Below are 21487 nucleotides of genomic sequence, written 5' to 3'. Positions count from 1 at the left end.
AAGATAGTCCCCTTAGGGGATGGGGCTGCAGTTCAGTGGAAGAGCACCTGCTTTGCATGCTGAAGATCCCAGGTTCAGTCCCTGGCAGCATCTTCAGGTAAGGCTGGGAGAGAGCCCTGCCTCAAACCCTGAAGACCCACTGCCAGTCAGTGTAGACACGACTGAGCTAGATGGGCCAATGGTCTGACTCAGTAGAAGGCAGCTTCCTATGTTCCTAGGGTGGTGGGACACAGAAGATGCAGCTTCTCTCTAGCAGCACTTCGGATTTGTCATTGGGGGAGCTGAATTACCATTTGAGGACACAACAGTATCTGAAACGCCCACACGATCCAATATCTAAGTATTTAGCAGGACATTGTCTGTAGTGGCATGTCCCGCGTCGCATCCTGCAAAATTTCTTCTTCCATGACCTCGCAAATCCTGTGCAAAAGGAAAAGACGACTATTAATTGGGCAGCAGCAGGCTCAAGAAGGGACGGGAATAGCAATAGCAATAGCACTTACGTTTATATACCGCTTTATAGCCGAAGCTCTCTAAGCGGTTTACAATGATTTAGCATATTGCCCCCAACATTTTGGGTACTCATTTTACTGACCTCGGAAGGATGGAAGGCTGAGTCAACCTTGAGCCCCTGGTCAGGATCGAACTTGTAACCTTCTGGTTACAGGGCGGCAGTTTTACCACTGCGCCACCAGGTGAAGAAGGCCGGGACAGAGTCACAGACTGGAGTCCTGGGTTTATGAATCCACAGCGTATGCCAAGGTCATCTACCTCTGCTGCTGCTACTAGTACTACTACTTTTGATATAGTACTTCTCAACAATATAAGAACATAAGAACAGCCCTGCTGGATCAGGCCCGAGGACGCCCATCTAGTCCAGCGTTGCTCCCCTGCCACTGGTCTTTAGAAGCATCTTGGAGGTAATTTATAGCCACCAGACTAGTAGCCATTGACAGACCTGTCCTCCATGAATCTGTCTAAGCCCCTTTTACAGACATCCAAGCTGGAGGCCATCACCACATCCCATGGCAAGGAATACCATAGATTAATTATCCTCTGTGTGAAAAAGATCTTCTGCTTGTCGGTTCTAAATTTCGCAACCTTCGGTTTCATGGGGTGACCCCTGGTTCTAGTGTTGTGAGAGAGGGAGAAAAATTTCTCTCTGTGTACACCCTCCCCAGTCCATGCATAATTGTACACACCTTGATCATATCTCCCCCTAGTTGCCTCTTTTCCAAGGTAAAGACCCCCAGATGCTGTCGCCTAGTCTCATAAGGAAGGTGCTCTAGGCCCCTGATCATTTTGGCTGCCCTCTTCTGCACCTTTTCCAATTCCACAATATCCTTCTTAAGATACGGTGACCAAAGCTGTGCGTAGTACTCCAGGTGTGGCCGCACCACAGATTTGTATAATGGCATCATAATATTAATATTTTTATTTTCAAACACCCCCCCCCCAATGATTCCTAGCATGGAATTAGCCTTTTTCACAGCTGCCGCACACTGAGACGACACTTTCAATGAGCTGTCAACCACGACCCCAAGATCTCTCTCTTGGTCAGTCACCGACAGCTCAGATCCCATCAGCGTATATGTAAAGTTGGTGTTTTTTTGCCCCAATGTGCATCACTACATTTGCTTACATTGAACTGTATCTGCCATTTTGTTGCCCAGTCCCCCAGTTTGGAGAGATCTTTTTGGAGTTCCTCTCAATCCGTTGTGGATTTCACTATCCTAAATAGTTTAGTGTCATCTGCAGATTTGGTCACCCCAACTTCTACATCGTTTATTAACAAGTTAAAGAGGACTGCTCCCAGTACTGATTCCTGGGGGACCCCACTTCCTACCTCCCTCAATTGTGAAAACTGTCCATTTATTCCTACTATCTGTTTCCTGTCCTTCACCCAGTTACCAATCCACACATGAACCTGTCCCCTTATTCCATGACTGCTAAGTTTACTCAAGAGCCTTTGGAGGAGAAAAGGTGTGTACATGGAACCAGCTGGCCCGATTCGGTTCAAGTCCAAACTGGATTCGAACCTGACCAGACCAGACCAGTTTGGTCCGGCACCCCTCGAACCCATCCCCCTGGTTCGGTTCTGTCCAGGGCGGTTCATGAATATCCATCCTCCCATTTTTAACCCTTTCTCCCCTCTGGGGGAGTTCCTTGGGGTGGCAGGGGCTTGTGTGTGTCCTGCGGAGGTTCCCCCTCCCCCCAGCCTTCAAAATGCCCCCCCAGCCTTTTCACCTTGGTAAAATAGCACAGCGGCCAAAATGGTGGCTGCCACATATGCGCAAATGGCCTCTGTGAAGCCTCGCATGAATCATACCATGAAAATGCAATTTGGCCCAGTCCTTCCTACTCCAAGGCACAAGATCTGATCACAGTAACTAGCTTGGATAGTATTGACAGACAATTACACAAATTCATTGAGAGGAAGAAGCCAACAGACACCTAGAAGCTAAGATGGTGACAGAGAACCTCCATGTTCAAAGGCAGTATAGCTCTGAATACAAGTTGATAAGGAAAGACTGAGTCACCTGGCTGGCCACAGTGGGAAGGAGGAGGATGCTGGCCTAAAGGGACATTTGGTCTGATCCAGCCCGGCTATTGAGATGCTCGTTTGTTTTGTGACGCGAGACTATATGGCCAGTCTCCCGTAACAAACTTTCCTAAATTCAACTGAATCCTCTCGGGAGCTGGGCAGTCCTCATAGTGGGAGGTCACGGTGGCTTCATGCAAGGGTTTGTGGTGGGAAAACCGCCATCTGCCTCCACAGGTTGCTGTGGGACGAGAAGCTTCCTCTTTTTCATCCTTTGTAGGGAGCTGCATCAGAATCGCTTCCTGCTGAGCTGTGTGTGTGTGTGTGTGTGTGTGTGTGTGCAAATGGCAAGATAAGGCTCCCCTCTGTGGGGATGCTGGCTTAGCTGGACCTTGGATCCCTGTGGTGGCTGCATTCATTCAGAAGTCTGTGCAGACATGCCTGGGGTTTTGTGTCATTTGGCCCTGCAGGCTCACTTGACTTCATCATAACTAGCAACCAGGGAGGCAGAGCAGGATCACAGCCTGTGGGGAGGAGGTCCCCATGCAACGAATATCATCCCCACAAGATCTGTTGGCACCAAGGACAACTTCAGAATTGTTGTTTTACAGCTCAGATGGAAAGGGTTAACTCCTCCCCCCACTTTCCTGATCCTAATATCCCCTGAGCTGTTCCCTCCCCGCTGCCTACACACACACAAAGAAGATAAGAACATGCATAACATATAGTATAACATATAGTTTGCCGCTCTGGTTTCTCTCTTTCTTGAGATGCAGGAACTAAAGCAAAAGGGTAGAAATAGCAAAGCATTGCTCTACTAAAGGCATATTTAAACCTCTGTTTCCTTGCCTGTTTATACTTCATGATGACACCAACAAATATAATTACTCAGTGTTTTCACTCAGGCAAGCAAAGGAACCAGGTGTGCATTTGATTCTTTTAAAGGCAATTGTGGAATTCTTCTCCTCCCAAGAGCCTCAGCTCCAAATGCAAATCAGATGCCTTGCTATTGGCTAGTCCTCTTTTCATCCCCCACACACCCACTGAGATGGGAGGAAGGTCACCAGTGCTGGAAATCTTGATTACAGAGGTGAGGGATGGCAGGCAGGAGCAGTCCGGGGAAGGATTTTGTCACCAATAACACTCGAGCAAAAAGGTTTTTGTCTTCTTTCAGCTCAATCGCACTATCTCCAGCGCAATCACTTTTAGTCCCCCCCGCCAATGTCCTTAAAGCTCTGCAGCTTCCATTTTCTCATTGGAGCCCACAGGTTGATGATTCCCTGCTTCATACACTCACTCAGATACAAAACTTTCAAGTCGCTTCTTCCTTCCCAATTTCACTTTGCTTACAGGTATCTTCTTTGACTTTCTCAGGCTGGACTGCCTTTGTGGCCAGATTGAAGAGATCATCACTCTCCTCAGTCAATGGGTTTGTGAAGCTGTGAAGAGTGGCAGTTGGTGCTTCAATGTTTGGATTTTGCTTGAAGTTGAGTGATCTCAATAATGCTTGATGGTGAGTTTGTGTAGCAGGTAATATACCCGCCGCCTGATTCTTTTCTCCAGCAGGCCTTGCTAATTCGGGTGAGATAAGGAAAAACTTGGTTCTAGCTTGAGGAATGAGCGTTATGCCGTGTGGCAGCTGGTGGTCACTGGGGCTGGGGGGGCTGAGAGTAAGAAAGCATAGAATACACTCTGCCCATCCTCAGAGGCCCTCTTTCCACTCCATCCCTCACATATTCTCCAGAATAGGATATAGAGTCTTCAGCTTATCTCTTCTGCCCACTTCACACACATTGCCACCTTAGTCTGATGCCAGGCTCACCATGGCATACAATCTGCCTGTGCTCTGAGACCTTCTTTCCTCCTGCTGAAAACAGATTTAGAATTCTTGAAGACGTTCTTCCCTTCATAGTTACACTTAAAATCTTCACAAGCTCTCCGAAGGCAGTGTATCTGCCTTTTACAGAAGATAAAATTGAACACCTATTTAGCCTACATCCCAGTAGGCTTCTGAGATCTCCCGGCTGTGCGTGTGTGTGTTTGTGCGCACGTGTTCGTGTGTGTGTCCATCCCTGTCCCCCACCATCAACTTCACAACAACTAGACCAAAATGAACCAAATTGGGTACAGTTGTAGGGACTCCCAATTATGGAGAGGCCTCCCATCACCATTATCGCATTATAGAGCAGGAACACTGCTCTAAGCATGAAGGGTGGGGATGGGAGAGTGAGTGACATGCTGAGACAGGGTTGGCCGATCTGCTTGAAGCCCTGTAAACATATTCAGTGGGCAGCCTACTGAAATGCTGGTTGGGGCTCAGGTCTCACAGCCTGCTGAAGGTATGTGTGTGGGTGATGTGGGACATGGGAGAAGGCCTTGCCTGGTGTCGCTCCGAACATATGAAGCTCAATCCCAGGGAAGGTATGCTTCTTCTTCTTCTTCTTCTTCTACTTTATGCTGCAATACTGTTTTTATCTGCAATTTTTACTGTGTTTTGTTTTTAATGAGACCTGTTTTTGCTTTTACTAATCTCTTATTACTTGTTTCTTTTGCTACATAATACACTTGTAGAACCTTTTCCTTCAAAGCAGTGGCTAACTTGACCTATTCATCATTTCTGTGGGACTTCTGCTGACTAATTCACTCAGGAGGTCAGCCAATGATGTGGGCAAAATCAGGAGCAACACAACGCTGGCATTGCCCCACTGCAGTTGGAAACAACTCGAACCTTCCAGCTAGCCCACAAGTTACCTGGGTTGAATGGAGCTCTTTCCTCCAAGTCCAGAAAAGGCTGGTGCTGGGGGACCACTTCCAAGACTTCTCCCTGGTTGTCCTCCCCATCTTCAGCCCACACACAGAGGAAGGCAGCTACAAAGAGAAGAGAGAGGGGAAAGACTTGTCAGCATCACTCGAAAGAGTCACAAAGATGAATGGCAATAATGATGCTTGGAAGGGAAAAGTTCCATTCCTATATAAAGAGGATAGCTTACTGGAGGGAAGCCAAAACAGAGAAGATAGCCAATAAGAAGGAGGCCAAGACTGCCTTTCTAAGTGCCATGTTCCATTGTCCTGGAATTTCTAGCCCTCCCATATGCACTAGGTGGACGACTGATAATAAATCTAGCTAAGCACCTATTCTTAGGCACCAAGTTCTCTGGGATGTTGCCCCTTATCTCAAGCTACTTTCATCAGAATTGCAGCCCCTCTATAACAACTCTGTATCAATGCTGTTACCACCCTTGCTCTCCATCTGCTGGTGTGTCGATCCACTCACTGGACACATGGGACATTCTGGCCCTGATGTTTAGCAGGAGGACCCTGGGGAGAAAGAACAGACCCGGCATTCTTGGAACTACTCCGTCTGCATTGGTGAGACCTTCCAAATATTTCTGGATGTCATCCTGTGTTTTGGTTTCTGAGTGTAGCTTCATTGGCACTTCAGCTCCAAAGCGCACTCCATGCGTGCTCTTCAAATGACTGCAACAACTAAACTCTACACTCTACTCTGTAACTGGAGTTCGTAGCTTCCCGTTGACGCTTTTCTAAATAATTACAGACCCCAACAAATGGCACCTGGAAAGGAGCACTTGGATCCAATGGTCTCCCGCAGAATGCATGCTTTCCTTCAGCCAGAGAGCAAACAATTTTGTGGGCTACCCCCAGACTTTTCAAGCCTTTCAACTTCACCATGGTCAAAGGTTAAATAGTTAATAGTGGAGATTGATCCACTCAAATAAAATGTTGTATCCACCTCCCTTCAAGGAACTTAGAACAGGCTGTGTTCAATTAAACCTTCCCCCACCCAAGTCCTGCTTTGCTGCTTCATTGTGGCGGGGAAGGGAGTATTCCTGGGAGGAATGAATGAAGTAGCCTGGGAAGTATACTATACCCAGTAGGATCACCACAAATGCATAGGTCATCCCAGCTACCCAGCTAAAGGAAGCAGGCACCAATATTGGTCAGCAGCGATATAGGAAGGTGCTGGAGGTGGATGATCACTTCAGTCACAATGACAAAGTCATCTTTTCATACTGTGCAGGAGTAGGCAATGGTAAACCACTCCTGTATTTTACCAAGAAAACCCCATAGATAGATGATGGGCCCCTCAGGCCAGATGGTACTCAATATCCTACTGAGGAAGAACCGTGGATCTCTCAGAGTTCCAATGGTATTTATGACCATTTAGATTAAAGCCTTTTGGATGTCTAGCAGCTAATGTTGCCATGTGGGAAAAGAAAATCCGAAGCTGAAAAGACAAAATTACAATGGGAAGGTGGAACGTAAGAAGCATGAATATGGGAAAGCCTGACAAAGTGAAAGATGAAATGAATCGACCACAGATTGACATCTTGGGCATCAGTGAATTAAAATGGACTGGAATAGGACACTTTCAGTCAGAAAACCATACCGTTTATTACTCAGGAAACGGTGGGGGTGGGGCTGGGGAAGAAGGAATGGTGTTGCTTTTATTTGAAGTTCTGAACTTCATTGATGGGGAACCAGAGGAACTGTGGAATGAAATCAAAGAAGTTGTTAAGGATGAATGTGAAAAAAGACTGCCAAAGACCAAGAAACAAAAGAAAGCAAAATGGATGTCAGAACAGACAGTGGAAATTTCTAAGAGGAGAGAAGCCCAAATCAAGAAAGATAAAGACATCAGCAAGAAACTTCATAGGGAAATTCAGAGAGCTGTTAGAAGAGACATGGAGCAGTACTACAACCACATCCGTAAAGACCTTGAGGATGGAAATAGATATGGAAAAACAAGGCAACTTTTCCAAAAGATCTATGAACTCAGAGGGAGGTTCCAACCTCAAATTGGTATGTTAAGGGATGCCAAAGGACAAATAGTAACTGATTCAGAGAGGATCAAACAGAGATGGAAGGAGTATTTTGAAAATCTGTACAGCAGGGATATCAATATCCAAGATACTCTAAAATAAAATTCTAGAGTTCTTCTACTTGCAAGAACCTCTATTACAGGAAGATGAAGTTAAATCAGCACTCTGTCATTACCAAGTCAGAAGGCTACACGAATTGATGGAACAGCCACAGAAATATGGCAGGAAATAAAAGAAGAATCAGTCAAGTCTCTAACCAAACTATGCCAGCAAATTTGGAGAATGACACAGTGGGCAACAGATTGGAAGAGGTCAGTCTACATACTCATACCGTAGCAAGGAGACCTAACAGATTGCACAAACCATCGCACAATGTCCTTAATTTCACATGCTAGCTAAATAATGCCCAGGATCATCCAACGCAGTGGAAGTGGGAGTACCAGATTCCCTGAGTTATGTATAGCTGGTTTCAGAAAAGGACAGAGAACAAGAGACATTATTGCTGATGCACACAGTATAATTGAGAAAGTCAAAGTATGCCAAAAAGAAGTCGATATGTGCCTTATTGACTACAGAAAAGCCTTTGATTGTGTTGACCATGTCAAGTTGTGAAATATCCTTAGGAAAATGGGTCTCCCAGAACATCTCATTGTCCTGAGAAACCTATACACAGGACAGGAAGCCACAGTCCAGACGGAATATGGTGAAACAGACCAGTTGCAGATCGTCAAAGGAGTAAGACAAGGCTGTCTACTTTCTTCTTATTTATTCAACATATATGCTGAACATATCATGAGAGAATCTGGATTGGAAGCAGATGAACGTGGTTTTAAAGATGTAGGAAAAAACATCAAAACCTGCACTACGCTGATGACACCACTCTGATAGCTGAGAATGCAGATGATATGCAATCTCTAGTAATGAAAGTCAAGGAGCACAGTGAAAAAAGGGGATTGAGACTAAATGTCAAGAAGACTAAACTAATGACAGTGGGTACAGCAAGCAGCCTCAGAATTAATAATGAAGAGATTGAAGTGGTGGATATCTTCTACTGTTTAGGATTGACCGTCAACAGTGAAGGATCCAGTAGACTAGCATCTGGTAGGGTTGCAATGAAGGCCATCAAAAGAATATTTAGATGTGTGACGTGTCTAAACCTACAAAGATTAGGATCGTTTCGATAATGGTTTTTCCCATGACACTCTATGGATGTGAAAGCTGGACTTTGAAGAAACAAGATAGAAAAAGTATTGACGCTTTTGAAATTTGGTGCTGGAGAAGAATTTGGAGGATACCGTGGACAGCCAGGAAAACAAACCAATGGATCATAGAACAAATCTATCTAGAATTTTCACTCGAGGCACAAATGACCAGGCTCCAACTATCATACTTTGGACACATTATGCGAAGATCCAGCTCCCGAGAGAAGTCCATAATGCAGGGGGAAGTTGAAGGAAAGAGGAGTAGATGACCAATAACAAGGTGGATGGACTAGATTACGACAACAATCAATGCAACACTGAGAGACCTTAAAGGCCAAGTTGAAGAATGATCATGCTGGAAACAATCTATCTATGTGGTGGCTAAGAAGTGACACCGACTTGACTGCACTTAATCAATCAATCAAACAAACAATCAGTCAATCAAAATTTCCCAAGGTAGCACCTTTTGATAGTTAGACCTAGAGAGAAGCAGGATGTATTTGAAAGCAGCTGGACCTGTGCGAGGCCAATCTATAAGAAGCTAGACAGATTGAAGAAGTCCAGTGAGCACAAGCACTGCTTTTATAGATGCCATGAGTAGATTTGCATACCTGTCTTGCTGTCCTTCACCAGGGGATTCCCTCCTTACAGCTGAAGCCGAGGTGGCTTTGCTCCTTAATACACTCTCTTGAGTTCAACAGGACTTACTGCCAGGTGAGTGTGGGAAGGATGGCAGCCTCAGTCAGTGGGAATGACCAGAAATATTTCTAAAAAGGGAAAAACAAAAACTTACCTGGATCAAGTAAGAGCACCAAGCAGGCAATGAAGAGCAGATAAGAATGCTTCATAGCAGTGGTAATTTGGCAGTGGGTCTTAGAACACGTTTGATCAAAGAGGAGAAGAGATGGCAAGGGTGACCGGAGGAAGGATTTATGGGCCTTTTATACCATATCTGGAACTGGAATATGATGTGCTCTTGCAGCCTTGGCAATTGTATGCTAAATTTCAACATAGGTGTTTGGGTTTTTTTAAGTATGCAACATCCAGTGCTTTTTTGGGAGGGGTTGTTGTTCTGTACTTGGGACACCTCAGCACAAAAAGGTTCAGTGGAGACTTGGGCATATTGGCTATTTCGCAAAGTAAGGAGATGGTGGCAAGAGAAATACCATATCGACCCATCTGTGCATTTTGGAAATCAGTTCTTATTGCACCGAAGGCCATGTTGTTTTTTAAACTGGGTGAACGATTGCTTCATATAGTGGTTTCATCAAGGAGACGTTGAGGTATATATGGTTTTAATCATTTCTCTGCATCAGCTGTTGGAGTGTACTGATGACCAGAAGTGGGACTTTAATTGTTGCCCTCTCTATCCACCTTCTCCAATCCATACCTAAAGCCTAAGGGCTCTTGGGCGAAAATAACAACATCCTCCGCCCCTCCCCCCACCTGCAGTTTGCATATAGGTGGTTTGGGAATCTGCAGCCAAGGCCACACTTTGCAGCTCTTCTGGACTTGTTCAGATGCTGGAATTCTAGCATTTGTCTTTTGATCTGACCATCAATAGGAAGGCATCAGGAGCTCCTTGCACCGAGCACACACCCACGACTTCTGCCCATGGGGCAAATAGTCGTACATGTGGCACACTGGGAAGTGCCCCTTCCCCTGCTGACCTTCTATCTTCATACTGTTTTAGTTAGCTCTTTACAGTATTTAGGGAGCTTATTGTCCGTTTATTAGATATTTTGTTAGGACAGGTCTCAGCTGTAATGGCCAGCTATTTAACTGTCCAAACAGCCTTTCCCAAGAATATGAGGGATATGAGGGAGGGATATGTACTTACGTTCTCTTCTCCACCAGGCTCCTTGTGATCGCGATTGCGATTGCGATTTCAGGGGCTCGTTCCAGGCTCCCCCACACACTTCCCACCAAACTCCTGCAAAACTCCTACGTCCTGTTTGCTATCCCTGTTCGCTATGCTCTCGGGCCTTCACCTCATATGTAGAGTAGCCTTCCAACTGTCACACAGGATGAGAGCCAAAGGAAAGGAATGTGGGGCCCCGCCCAGCCCTAGCTGACTCCACCCCCACTAATCAGCAAACAGTGCCTTTAGGGAACCCTAAGAACTCCTAGCCCTCTGATATCTTAACCCTAACAAGGAACCCCAGCAAGGAACCCTAACAAGTATCACTCACAAAGATGGAGAGACTAAGACCTAACCCTTAAAGAGAAACAGCCCCTGCAAAACTCTCCTCTTCTGGTTAGTTTGTTTGAGGGAGAAAAGGCTAGATGCTTAGAAAGGCTTGCTCAGCTTCTCAGCTGTGTCTGCTCTTCCCAGAGGAGCTTTCCAACTCAACTTGGGACTGTAGATTCTTCTCTATCGAATCCCTATATGACTCTCCCATGTGTGTTGGTCTCAGATTCGCTTGGGGGCCCCAAGACTTGGTCAGAAGCATACAGAAGTACTTGCCTCCTTTTGCTTCGCCTTGGCTCTTTCTTGCTTTTCTGTCCTTGCTGGTAGGAAAGGAGCAATGTCACCCATATTTATAGGAAATGACTATTGCTACCATTTTGGCTGGGCCTGGCTCTTATGTGCAATTTGTGTCTGGTAATAGCTTGATAATCAGTTAATCAGGTACTTTTTTCAGGACAGGAAAAGGTCTAAATGTTCTTATGTACCCCAAAGGGAAATGCAGTCCCCTATTGTCATCTCTGGAATCTGCTACAATCATGGGGAGACATTAAGCTTTTGAAAGAAGGGTCTGAGCAATCGGATCCTCGGATCTTTGCCTATCTTTAAGGGGAAGTTTGCAATTAGCACCTGGCGGTATCTCTTTCTGCAGAAGATGCTAAATTTCCAACCTTCTTGTGCAGCAGGGAAGTAAATTGTCGAGGGAGCAAGAGTTTGAGCGTTTGAATCCCTGCTGGTATGTTTCTCAGACTATGGGGAACAGCCATATCAGGCAGCAGCAATATAGAAAGTTGCTGAAAGGCATCATCTCATACTGCACGAGAGATGGCAATGGTAAACCCCTCCTATATTGTACCAAGGAAAACCACATGGCTCTGTAGTCGCCAGAAATTGATGGCATAACATCTTCCCTGTAAAGGAAACTGTCAGCTTTTGAACAAAGTTAGCTGGGGTGGTAGTGCTCATGGGAAGAGCTCATGGGAGGAGCTCTTGTGGTGATTCTTTCCAGAATGTTAATTCTGTCTTAGTTTAGCTTTGTTACCTGAGACCATGCTGTGTGGCTCCTAGACGCATCATTCAGGATTTTGTTTTGTGAACTGCAACTTAAGACGTTATATTTATTGAGCCTCCTTACAGGCAGAGAGGTACTTTGCATGTGCATTTTAACCATTTTGGCTTGTTTGCCTGTAAACTGTCCTGATTACTATGTCTACTTACATAAACTAGTTTTGGATTGTTTTAGACTTGATCGGGGCTGGAAACGTGCTGTGTTCTGTCTCCCACCATGCCTGCTCTTCAAAGAGGTTGTAAGGCATTTTGCTATGAACAGGGAGGAATTTCACTTCGTTTTGTCTCAGAGGAGAGAGACTGGTGGAAGCTCTACCAAGGATTGTTAATGATCTTGGGGAGGGGCAGGTCATGCAATCCTCTCCCGCTTTGCCACCATCTCTTTTGAGTCTCCTCCTGTACAGAAATACCCCGTGGGAGCCGGTGGTTTGGTCTCTGCTGTTTTCTTCTCCAAAACAACACTTCAGTATGAGCCTCTTTTACTCAGATCCTTGTTGCATTCAGAGAGGGGGAAGTCCTCAGTTCTTGCCTGTGAACTTCCCAGAGGCATCTGGTGGTGGGCCACTTTGGGAAACAGGAGGTTGGACTAGATAGGCCTTTGGCCTGATCCTGCAGGGTTCTTGTGATGTTCTTATTCATTCTTCCTCTTTTCTGATGGAAATGCGAGATGATAAAGGATTCTTGAGCAACTAGGAGCAAACAGTGCCTGAAGGATTGAATCTGAATAAGAAGGGAGAAGACAGCACAAACTGCTTCCAAAGCAATTTGTGTCTGGATTAATTACAGCAAGTGACCGGAAGTGCCAGTAGAACAACTCCACAGAAGAAGCAGCCAACTCACATGGCTGATGAAATCTGGAATTGAGAAAGCCCCTTCCAGGAAGATCTGAGGTGGTGTCCATCTAATTGGCTGGGTCTGAGTATCCATTTGCAGATTCCAAACCATCACATGGCTTACTGAAAATGCCCTTGTTCACCTGAGCCAGGCACTCTTGCATCACCACCTTGGGAATTACAGGGCTGAAGAAGCATGAAGATTTTGCAGGTAGGCTAGGTGGGTGTGTCGTGGCAGGCATTAGAACATGTACCCACCTAGTCTTTCCACTGACCATTTTCCAGGCATCTTTCTCACCCACCCACTTAACCTGGCGGCAATCACCCATACCGGCGGTTTGCTTAACCTCGGCTAAATGCTGAATTCAAGAATGGGGTTTGGTGTGGAGGCAGCGCTAGGTGTGACCGCACTCCCGGTGCTTCACGCATGCAGGTTAATCCAAGCTGGGCTGTCCTAGCCTTAATTAGCCTATATATGTGAATACCCTTCTAATCATATCAATTAAGATTCTAGTGAAAGGAAAGTAGGCAGATTAGTTCTTCTTTGCTGTAGGTCTTTGCCATGTGCATCTAATACTCCATTTTGAGTGTTTGAATGCTTCAAAAAAATTGAATTTCATTTTATAGTCTTCTACCACCTTTCCAATGAAAGGTCAGACCAAGGCAGCACACAAGAAGAGTTCAAATATAAGGACCATCACCCAGGAAAAAATCTCAGTAAAACCAATCAACCTAGAAATATATAGCAATATAATAGCATAAGTATCCCCAAAATACAGACAAAGCTGAAATACCCTGAATAACTGAAACAGGAGCAGCCCATTAATGTCAGCCCCACCCCCAAGAGGAGAATAAAACAGCTATGTTTCCACAGTGTGTTGGGAAAGATGTTTAGATCCTCTGAAAGGAGAAAGGTCTATAAAAGTGGTTCCATTCCTGATCAGGCCACCTTTCCAGCCCCTCCCAACTCTGGATCTGGAAAGAGAAGCTCCAAGAAGACAAAGAGGAGAAGGGAAGAACGCTTCATAGCTACAGGAAGTCAATGGTAGAGATTTGAATGAGAATTTCTGGTGACAGAGGACAAGAGATGCCAAGGCTGACAGGAGTGAGGATTTTTATACCCCTTTGTGAACCACAGTATGATGAGCTGTTAAAGCCTTGGTACTTGTAAACTGCATTTCAACATTTTTTAAAAAATAAAATAGGCAACATGCCGTAATTATTTGGATGGGATGTACTCAGAATACCTGGGCACAAAAACATGAAATGGAGTCTTGGGTATCTTGGCTGAAATTTGAATTGAGCGATATATAGCAAAATAAGGGGATGGGAAGAGGGATATCATGAGTTCATATTTCCGAGAGGCCGTGTTGCTCTTTACAGTGGTTGAATAGTTCCTGCATCGGGTGGTTTCAGCAAGGAAGTGTGTGGTATGGTTTAAATTAGGGATGTGCGAAACGTTTCGGGTACAGAACGACCTGTACCCAAAACGGCTGATTTCGGGTGATTCGGACCCAAAACGAATCACCCTCCAAGCCCCCTGAAATTTTCGGATCCGAAACGAATCACCCCTGTTTCAGATCCGAAATATTTGTTGTCTCGGCCCTCCATTTTGTGGCCAATAAAGTGCCTGCCTTGCCTTCTTCTCCCCCCTCCATTTTCAGAATGACGTCTATTTGAATTTCCCGCCTTTTTGCCTCCATTGATTTCAATGCAAAAATAGCTTCACATTCACTTTAATTGAAAAGGTCCGACCTGCAGAGGATTGACCATATTTGGTGTTGATTAGTGAATGACCCCCCCCCCATTGGCCAGGGGGAGGTGGAGGAAGGGTCAAGCTTGGGGCAATTTTTGGAGGGCTTTGCAGGAGGGTATTTAAAGGGCCACCAGTAGCCATTTTCTTCCTTCCTGCTGCCTTGTGTGGGAGAAGAGAGAGCTCTATTGCCCTGCTTACTCAGCCTTGCCTCCATTTTGCTCAGCGATTCATGTGGGTGCTATTGTTCAGCATTTATGCCATTGCTCTGCCTTGCTGGTTGCCTGCCTTTCCTGCTTGATTTCAGCCTCTCTTTTTTTGAGAAAAAAAGAAGAGGAGGAGGAGAATTTTTTTTTAAAAAAATCTGCCTTGCTGCAAGGCCAGCCTGCTGACTGTGCAGCCATTCTCTCTCTCCTGCATTTTCTGTCTTTTTAAAAATTGAGCAAGAAAGAATATTGGTAGAAAAGTCGGGGGTTTTCCCCTCCTTTTTTAACCCCCCCCCTGATTTTTTGCTACTTCTTCCTGCTGTAGAGAGAGAAAATCAATCATCACTGCTGCCTCTGCCTGCCTGCCTGCACTTCCATTCCAGGCCCAGTGTGCCATCCTCCTGTGACCAGACCCTCAGAGGTGGACTACAGAGACCCAGCGTTGGAGAAGCCTTCAACTTAGTGAGAGTGGCCCAGCCATTTATATTTTACACACACACACACACACACACACACACAAACACACACACACACACGTCTTTCTCTAGTCTCCCGTGAATTGTGTATTTGTGGTTTATTTTATCCCTGTTTGGAGAGAGGTTAAGGTTTTGGGGTTTAACTGTTCTCTAAAAGTTTTGTGATATTTGGAAGATTGGGTTTTAAATAGGGGTTCTTCAGAGTGTGTAGCCTTAGAGTCTATAGGCTAGATCCCCATTAGCTAGGTAGTAGTAGGTGGTGGTTCAACTGTAGAGTAGACTGGAAGCGTAGCCTTGTAGTGCTTTAAATAAATAATTCTTTTTTCCCCTCCCAAGTAATTTTTTTAAAAGAGGAAAGGAGCCTGAGCCTGTTCCAGTGCTTGAGCTAATCTAGGATTAATTCAGCTCGAGTGTCTCAGCACTGACTCCTCCTGTCCTGAGTCCTGCATACACTTTTGTGTTGTTGCTTTTTTAGAAATGTTGAAAGCCCCTAGCCTGCACATTGCCCACCCAGTCATTTCTTTGCCCATCATTTGTGAATTGAAACACACATTGTTTGATTGACTTGTGTGTAGGTAGGCCCAGCACAATTCAGTTACTTTTTCATCTTCTGTGCCTGTGATATTGACAGCAACATCATTGTTGTTCCAGCAATCCTAATCCTAATCTGTGTAACAATCCTAATCTGTGTAATTAGATTTTGATACTTTTCTAACTCACTTCCATTCCAAGAACCACAGACAGAGAATAGCTGTAATTCCCTGTTCTTCTTGGTGAGTGCACTGTGCCAGCCTTAAAGAACTCCTCCACGGTCACTGCAGTGTGTGTGCGCAGCAGTGCCACAAGCTAAGTGGCATTATTTTATTTCATGTTCTGTGGCAGCCTGCTTCTGTCGTGTCACACACACACCTAACTCCCAGTCCCTCTAGCTAAACTCTGTGTGATACACATTACACGGCAGCTTCTGATTTAGCCAGCCACAGAATTTGTGCCAACAAGCCTTAAGCAAGGAGGCACTCCACTCCAGTCCACAAGCCATCACAGCAGCCCCTCTTTTTGGACCTCTGAGTCTACCTGCCCCCTGAGACAACCCCATCCACTCTGCCCCCCACTTTACATTTTTAAAAGAAGCCCCCAAACCATGGCTGGGAGGGCTGGTAGAGCAGCAGAAAGAGGGAGGATGCAAGGAAGGGGGAGGCTTTTCTTCCCTGCTGGTCGTGGCAGGGGGCGGCCAGAGGGGCTTATTCCCCGAGTCACCCCCGGCCCTGCTTCGGCGCACAGGCTAGACTTTCTTCCCTGCGGCCAGGCAGAATTTCGTGGGGAGGGCCTCCCAGCTTGCCAGGGAAGAAGAACTTCCTGTGGCAGCTGAGGAGGTGGTGCTGGTGGTGGAGGAGGCTGGCAGTCCAGCCAGATCTACCTTGCCGCCCTCCCCACCGGTCCCTGTGGGGGGTGGGGGCCCCAGGGTTGCATCTGAGGAGGCTCAGGCAGAGGGAAGCCCTCCTGTCCCTGGGCCTTCTCAGGCCAGCTCTGAGGGCAGTGGTGGTGGTGGCATGCCCGAGAAGGAACCAGCAAAGCTGCCACCACCCAAGCGACCTTGTGTCGCAGGAGAGTCCAGCAGTGTGGTCTGGGATCACTTTGAGCTTCACCCTGGTGATCCCACCCATGCTGAGTGCACCCACTGCAAGGCGCTGGTCAGCAGAGGCAAGGACCCTAAGCACTTCACTCCCTCGGGTCTGTTGTCGCACCTGTGCCGGCGGCACTCAGGTGTGGAGACCTCTGCTGGCAGTGGCAGTAGGCCCAGTGCCTCGACTAGCAGTAGTGGCGGCAGCAAGCGGCCAGTGGCTCCTGCTCCTAGGCAAGAAAAACTGACCGATCATCATCAGTGGGTGCAATCTCTGGGAAAGCGGTCCGATCGCCCAAAACCACATCTCGTGACTCGGGCCATTGCTGAGATGATTAGGGACTTTGGCTAGATCATGGGAAACCCACTTTTTTCACTGTTTATAATGGTGCACAGTCTAGCCAGGTTTTTGACCACCTCTGACTGATGTGTTACCCCATTGGCCTCCTGTTAGTCTTGCAGAAATAACAAATTTAGTAGGACGTTTAAAAATTGGAAAAGCCCCTGGTCCAGACCTTATTCTTCCAGAACTATTAAAAGCTAATATAGAATGGTGGGACTTAGTTTTAGCCAATTTATTTACATCTATTAACTGCACAGGAATTATACCAGAGCAATGGAAAACAGCAATAGTTGTTCCCATATTTTAAAATGGTTCTCATTTGGATCCAACTAATTCTGGGACCTTAAGCTTGTTGTCCGTGTTTGGTATGCTATATGCTCTTTATCTATTGGATAAGCTTGAGGCATGGATCTCAGAGAATCAGATTCTTGGGATGGAGCAAGCAGGTATTAGAGCAAGCACCTCTACTCTTGATCACTGTATGATCTTGTCTCATCTCGCGAAGAAATATTCTAGTGGCCCTAAAGGCAAACTTTTTCTTGCTTTTATAGATTTAAAATCTGCATTTGATTCCATTTGCAGACACTTATTATGGTCCAAACTTGAAAAAACTACAATAGATAAGAGACTGTTATTTCTGATGATGCAGCTTTATTCCATATCTTCGTTACGGGTTAGGTATGCCACTAATGGGGCTCTAACTGATTTGAATCCTTCTACTGTGGGGTCAGACAGGGTTGTGTCTTGGCCCCTACATTTTTTCATCTTTTTATTAATGATCTGGCCCAATGTCTGGAAAAGGTGGATTCACATGCACCGGAGCTGTCTGATAAATGAGTGCCGGCGTTATATGTGGATGATGCGGCTGTATTATCTCAAACTAGACTAGGTTTGTAAAGATTGCTGTATGCTTTTGTCTGCTATTGCAACAATAACAAGTTAGTTATCAATTATAAAAAATCAGAGGTCCTGTTTTTTTCTAAATCCAGGAAATTATATAAATGGGTAGTAAATCAGAACCATATTGAGCAGGTGTACAAATTTAAACATTTAGGCTTCCCTCCCCAGTATAATCTTAACTGGAATACTCACAGGCTGTCCTCCATCCATATAGCCCATAAAACTCTTAGTGCCTTTTTGCACTTCTGCTATTCTAGAGGAGGCCAGTATATACCTATGGCACTCCAGGTATTTCAGGCTAAGATTGTGGCACAATTACTTTTTGGAGCCTCGCAATGGATACAGGGGCTAACAATTGAATTGGAGAGAGTACAGTCTATATTCCTAAGAGCAATCTTTGCAGTGCCTAGGTGTGTGTCATATTCTGTTCTTTGCCTGGAATCTGGGTCTTTCCCTATAGCCTGTAAAGCTTGGGAATTTACTTTTGCTAGATGGATTAAACTCTGTTTAGAGATTTGGGAATTTTCTTTCTTCCGTTATTTATGGTTGGACTCTAATCCAAACCCCTGGCTATCTTATGTAAACAACAAAATGATGCCGTTGGGACTACTTACTCTGGAGAATAATAAGGTGAAGGAAATACTATTTCTATGGTTGCATGACATTGAACGTCAGGAACTTTCGTCTTCAGCTAACAGGACCTACTCTCCCCTATATTTTGGGATTCCCCCCCCCATGGGAGATAGAGGTGCAAATTATCTAACAACGATTCACTTTTAAAAAGTTTCGGGTTGCATTTGCTTGGGCTCGCTTAAATGTGCTGCCCTCCTCTCTTTTGGAAAGGAGGTTCGCTAAGGATTCTTCAGCGACAGTTCTCTGCCCCTGAGACTCTGGCCTCCTGGAAACTGTTACCCACGTTCTGTTATATTGTTCTTTGTATCGAGGTATTAGAGAAGAACTTATTTCCCCCGTTAAGTAGATTTCCTGGAAGGTGTGAGCTTTTTAATAGACAATATTGCCTTGCAGATACAAGCTGTGAGATCACAAAAGTGGTGGCCAATTTATTTTATATTGCTATGAGATTAAGGTCTTAGTTTTAGGAGCTGTTTTACTGTTTTCAAAGTAATCTATCCTGAATGCTTGTACACCGTTTTCTTGTGTTTTGTTATCAATTACTATTTGTGTATATTAGTTATATTAGTTATTCTCATTTTTATCTCTCGGCTGGCCAACGGCTGTAATAAAAACTGATTGATGAGAAATGAAAATATCGATTTGTGCACATCCCTATGAAGAAGCAGCACTGAAGAGGTGAGGAAATGGGCTGCTGCACAGCATCTAAGAACCACTTTTGATTTGCTGATAGCAGTGTTTTTGGTGCCTAGAGCAACCTTGGAGTTGCAAATGAATTAGTTTGGGACTGTGGACTGCAGAAGGTCTAGTCAGTAGGGGACTTTGCTTCTCTGCTCTTTCTTGACAAAATGCCATTTTGTTCATAAACCTGGATCATAGTTAATGTAATAACCATCAGCCATGTATGCAGCATTTGGAAAAAAGCAAAAGAGCAAGAAAGAAAGAAAGAAAGAAAGAAAGAAAGAAAGAAAGAAAGAAGTCTCAGGTGATCTGGTATCTTTCCCCTAAGTATGCTCTTTATGGTTTTCTGGAGGCCTGGTTTTTGTTAGGCATCACCCCGAAGAAGCCATCTAGGGATATGTGAACTATTCCTGTGAGAAGACATTCAAGAGGCGAGAACTGTGTATTGGAGAGGAATTCTCTGAAGCATTCTCATCCCTCAAGCTGCAGCCTATCCAGTGGGAGGGGGAGCCATTGGTTGGATTACATCCCCAGCTCTGTCTAATAGGGAGAAGGTAGAAAGGGCATGGTAAGGTGGGAGAGAAAAGCAGAAAAGTTACAGGATAGCAGGTGTCCCAGGCAAATGACAGATGACAAGGAGGTGACATCAGCAGGGATTAAGCAAAGGAGCTCGGAAGGAGTTGGGCCAGAAGGGAGAGTTTGTTTGGGAGAAAGCCAGCAGGAGTGAGCAATCCCTTCCCTGTCTGTGAACAAGTCCTGCAGGCAGCATGGAGATGGACAGAGAGCTCTGGGAGAACCTCTCTCTCTCTCTCTCTCTCTCTCTCTCTCTGTGGGTGTTCTGCAGTAATGGTGCAGAGCGGCAGTTCTGGCACCTGATACTCGCACACCTCACTGTGTCTTGGACAAAGGAACTGCCAAGGAATTCTTTGTTCTACTAAATTGGATCTTTTGAAATGAGCAGTTAATAGCCAGATGTAAGAGTGGGTGGACTCCTCTTTCATTTCTATACTGGAGTCAACAATCAAGCTAATTCCTTTCTGTAATGGGATTTTCTATGCTATTTCTGGGCTTCCCTGAGTGTCTCCTATTCACGGAACAACCAAACGTGCTTGATTGGTTGGCAATCTGTAATCTTTTTAATCTCCTTATGTCAATATTGGATGGACAGCTGGTCATATAGATGCTGGAGAGAAGGTGTTTAATCTTAAATTTGGAGATCCCTGGAATGCCAGGAAAAAGTCATATTTGTTATTCTGCATCTCAAGAGGACTCCATAGAGCCTTACACGTAAGCGCCTACTCACCCCTCCAGGTTCTCCTGCATTCACATACCAGGCACCTTTAACCCTTCCTTTGTGTCAAGGGATTCTCTCTGCTTGCTGGCTGTTTCTTCAGGGGTCAGCCAGAGTGGCTTCCTGCTAATGAGGGCAGGGTTGGGGGTAATTTCACATAGGGGGTACTCTTAACAATCTCCACACACAGAGAAGTGTCATAGCTGCCATGAGCAGATTATGAATATTGACCTCTCTCTCTCCCCCCCCTCATACATTCATATATAGAATTAGAATTTTATTGATATCCCATCATTCTTACCTGCTTGAATTATCAGAGGAAATTAGATGGGTACCCAGGCAGTGTCCAACACAGGCATTAGCCAGAGTTAGACATTGTTTCAGCCAGTTTCCTGCCTTGAATGTCTCTAGACCAGACCCTGATCCCATCATGGCCCAACGGCTTCCAGAAGCTCCAACTGGCCATTGGTTAGATATCTCCTGCTGCAGCGCACTGCCTAGCAAGCCAAGCCAACAAGAGGAGAGCTGAGTAGACGGCGCACGCACACCAACCCGTCACGATGCAACTGCAAGGGGAGAGGGCACAATTACAGGCAGGAGGAGGCGAGGCAATCCTAGCACAGATTTTGAAAGTTATAATCCAGGACATCTTCTACCACCAGCTGTAGTGTAGTGTAGTGAGTGCAGTGAGTGCAGCTGAGCTGCGTGTGAGGATGATAGTTAGTTTAGTTTCAGCAGACTGACTGACTGAGCATTGAGCATGGGCAATGGCATTGGCAAGCAACACAACACAACACTCACCTGCTGCTGCTGGTTCTAGTAGTTGTCTCTTGTCTTCACCTCTTCTTCGTGTGTGCGCAGTGAGTGCATGCCTTTTGCCTTACTTGAAAGAAATGGTTCTCTGGTCCA

At 45.5% G+C, this 21487-nt stretch overlaps 2 long non-coding RNA genes across 3 annotated transcripts; one reads left to right on the top strand and one right to left on the bottom strand.

Moving 5' to 3' along the window:
• Window positions 1–396: 396 nt before the first annotated feature.
• Window positions 397–21117, bottom strand: LOC128324226 (uncharacterized). 2 transcript variants are annotated; one of them, XR_008306737.1, is made up of 4 exons: window positions 20880–21117; window positions 9197–9352; window positions 5294–5410; window positions 397–420 (listed from the first exon to the last, which is right to left on the bottom strand). It is a non-coding gene; the product is annotated as an uncharacterized LOC128324226 (long non-coding RNA). The 2 variants fall into 2 exon arrangements; XR_008306739.1 differs by lacking the exon at window positions 20880–21117 and adding an exon at window positions 10426–10827.
• On the top strand, window positions 3620–15093 carry LOC128324222 (uncharacterized). Its single transcript, XR_008306733.1, has 3 exons — window positions 3620–3698; window positions 3917–4055; window positions 14959–15093. It is a non-coding gene; the product is annotated as an uncharacterized LOC128324222 (long non-coding RNA).
• Window positions 21118–21487: the final 370 nt, after the last annotated feature.

Source organism: Hemicordylus capensis, chromosome 1, assembly GCF_027244095.1.
Source record: "Hemicordylus capensis ecotype Gifberg chromosome 1, rHemCap1.1.pri, whole genome shotgun sequence".
NCBI lineage: Eukaryota > Metazoa > Chordata > Lepidosauria > Squamata > Cordylidae > Hemicordylus > Hemicordylus capensis.
Note: the sequence above shows the minus strand (reverse complement) of the source record. Positions and strands in the feature narration are given on the sequence as shown.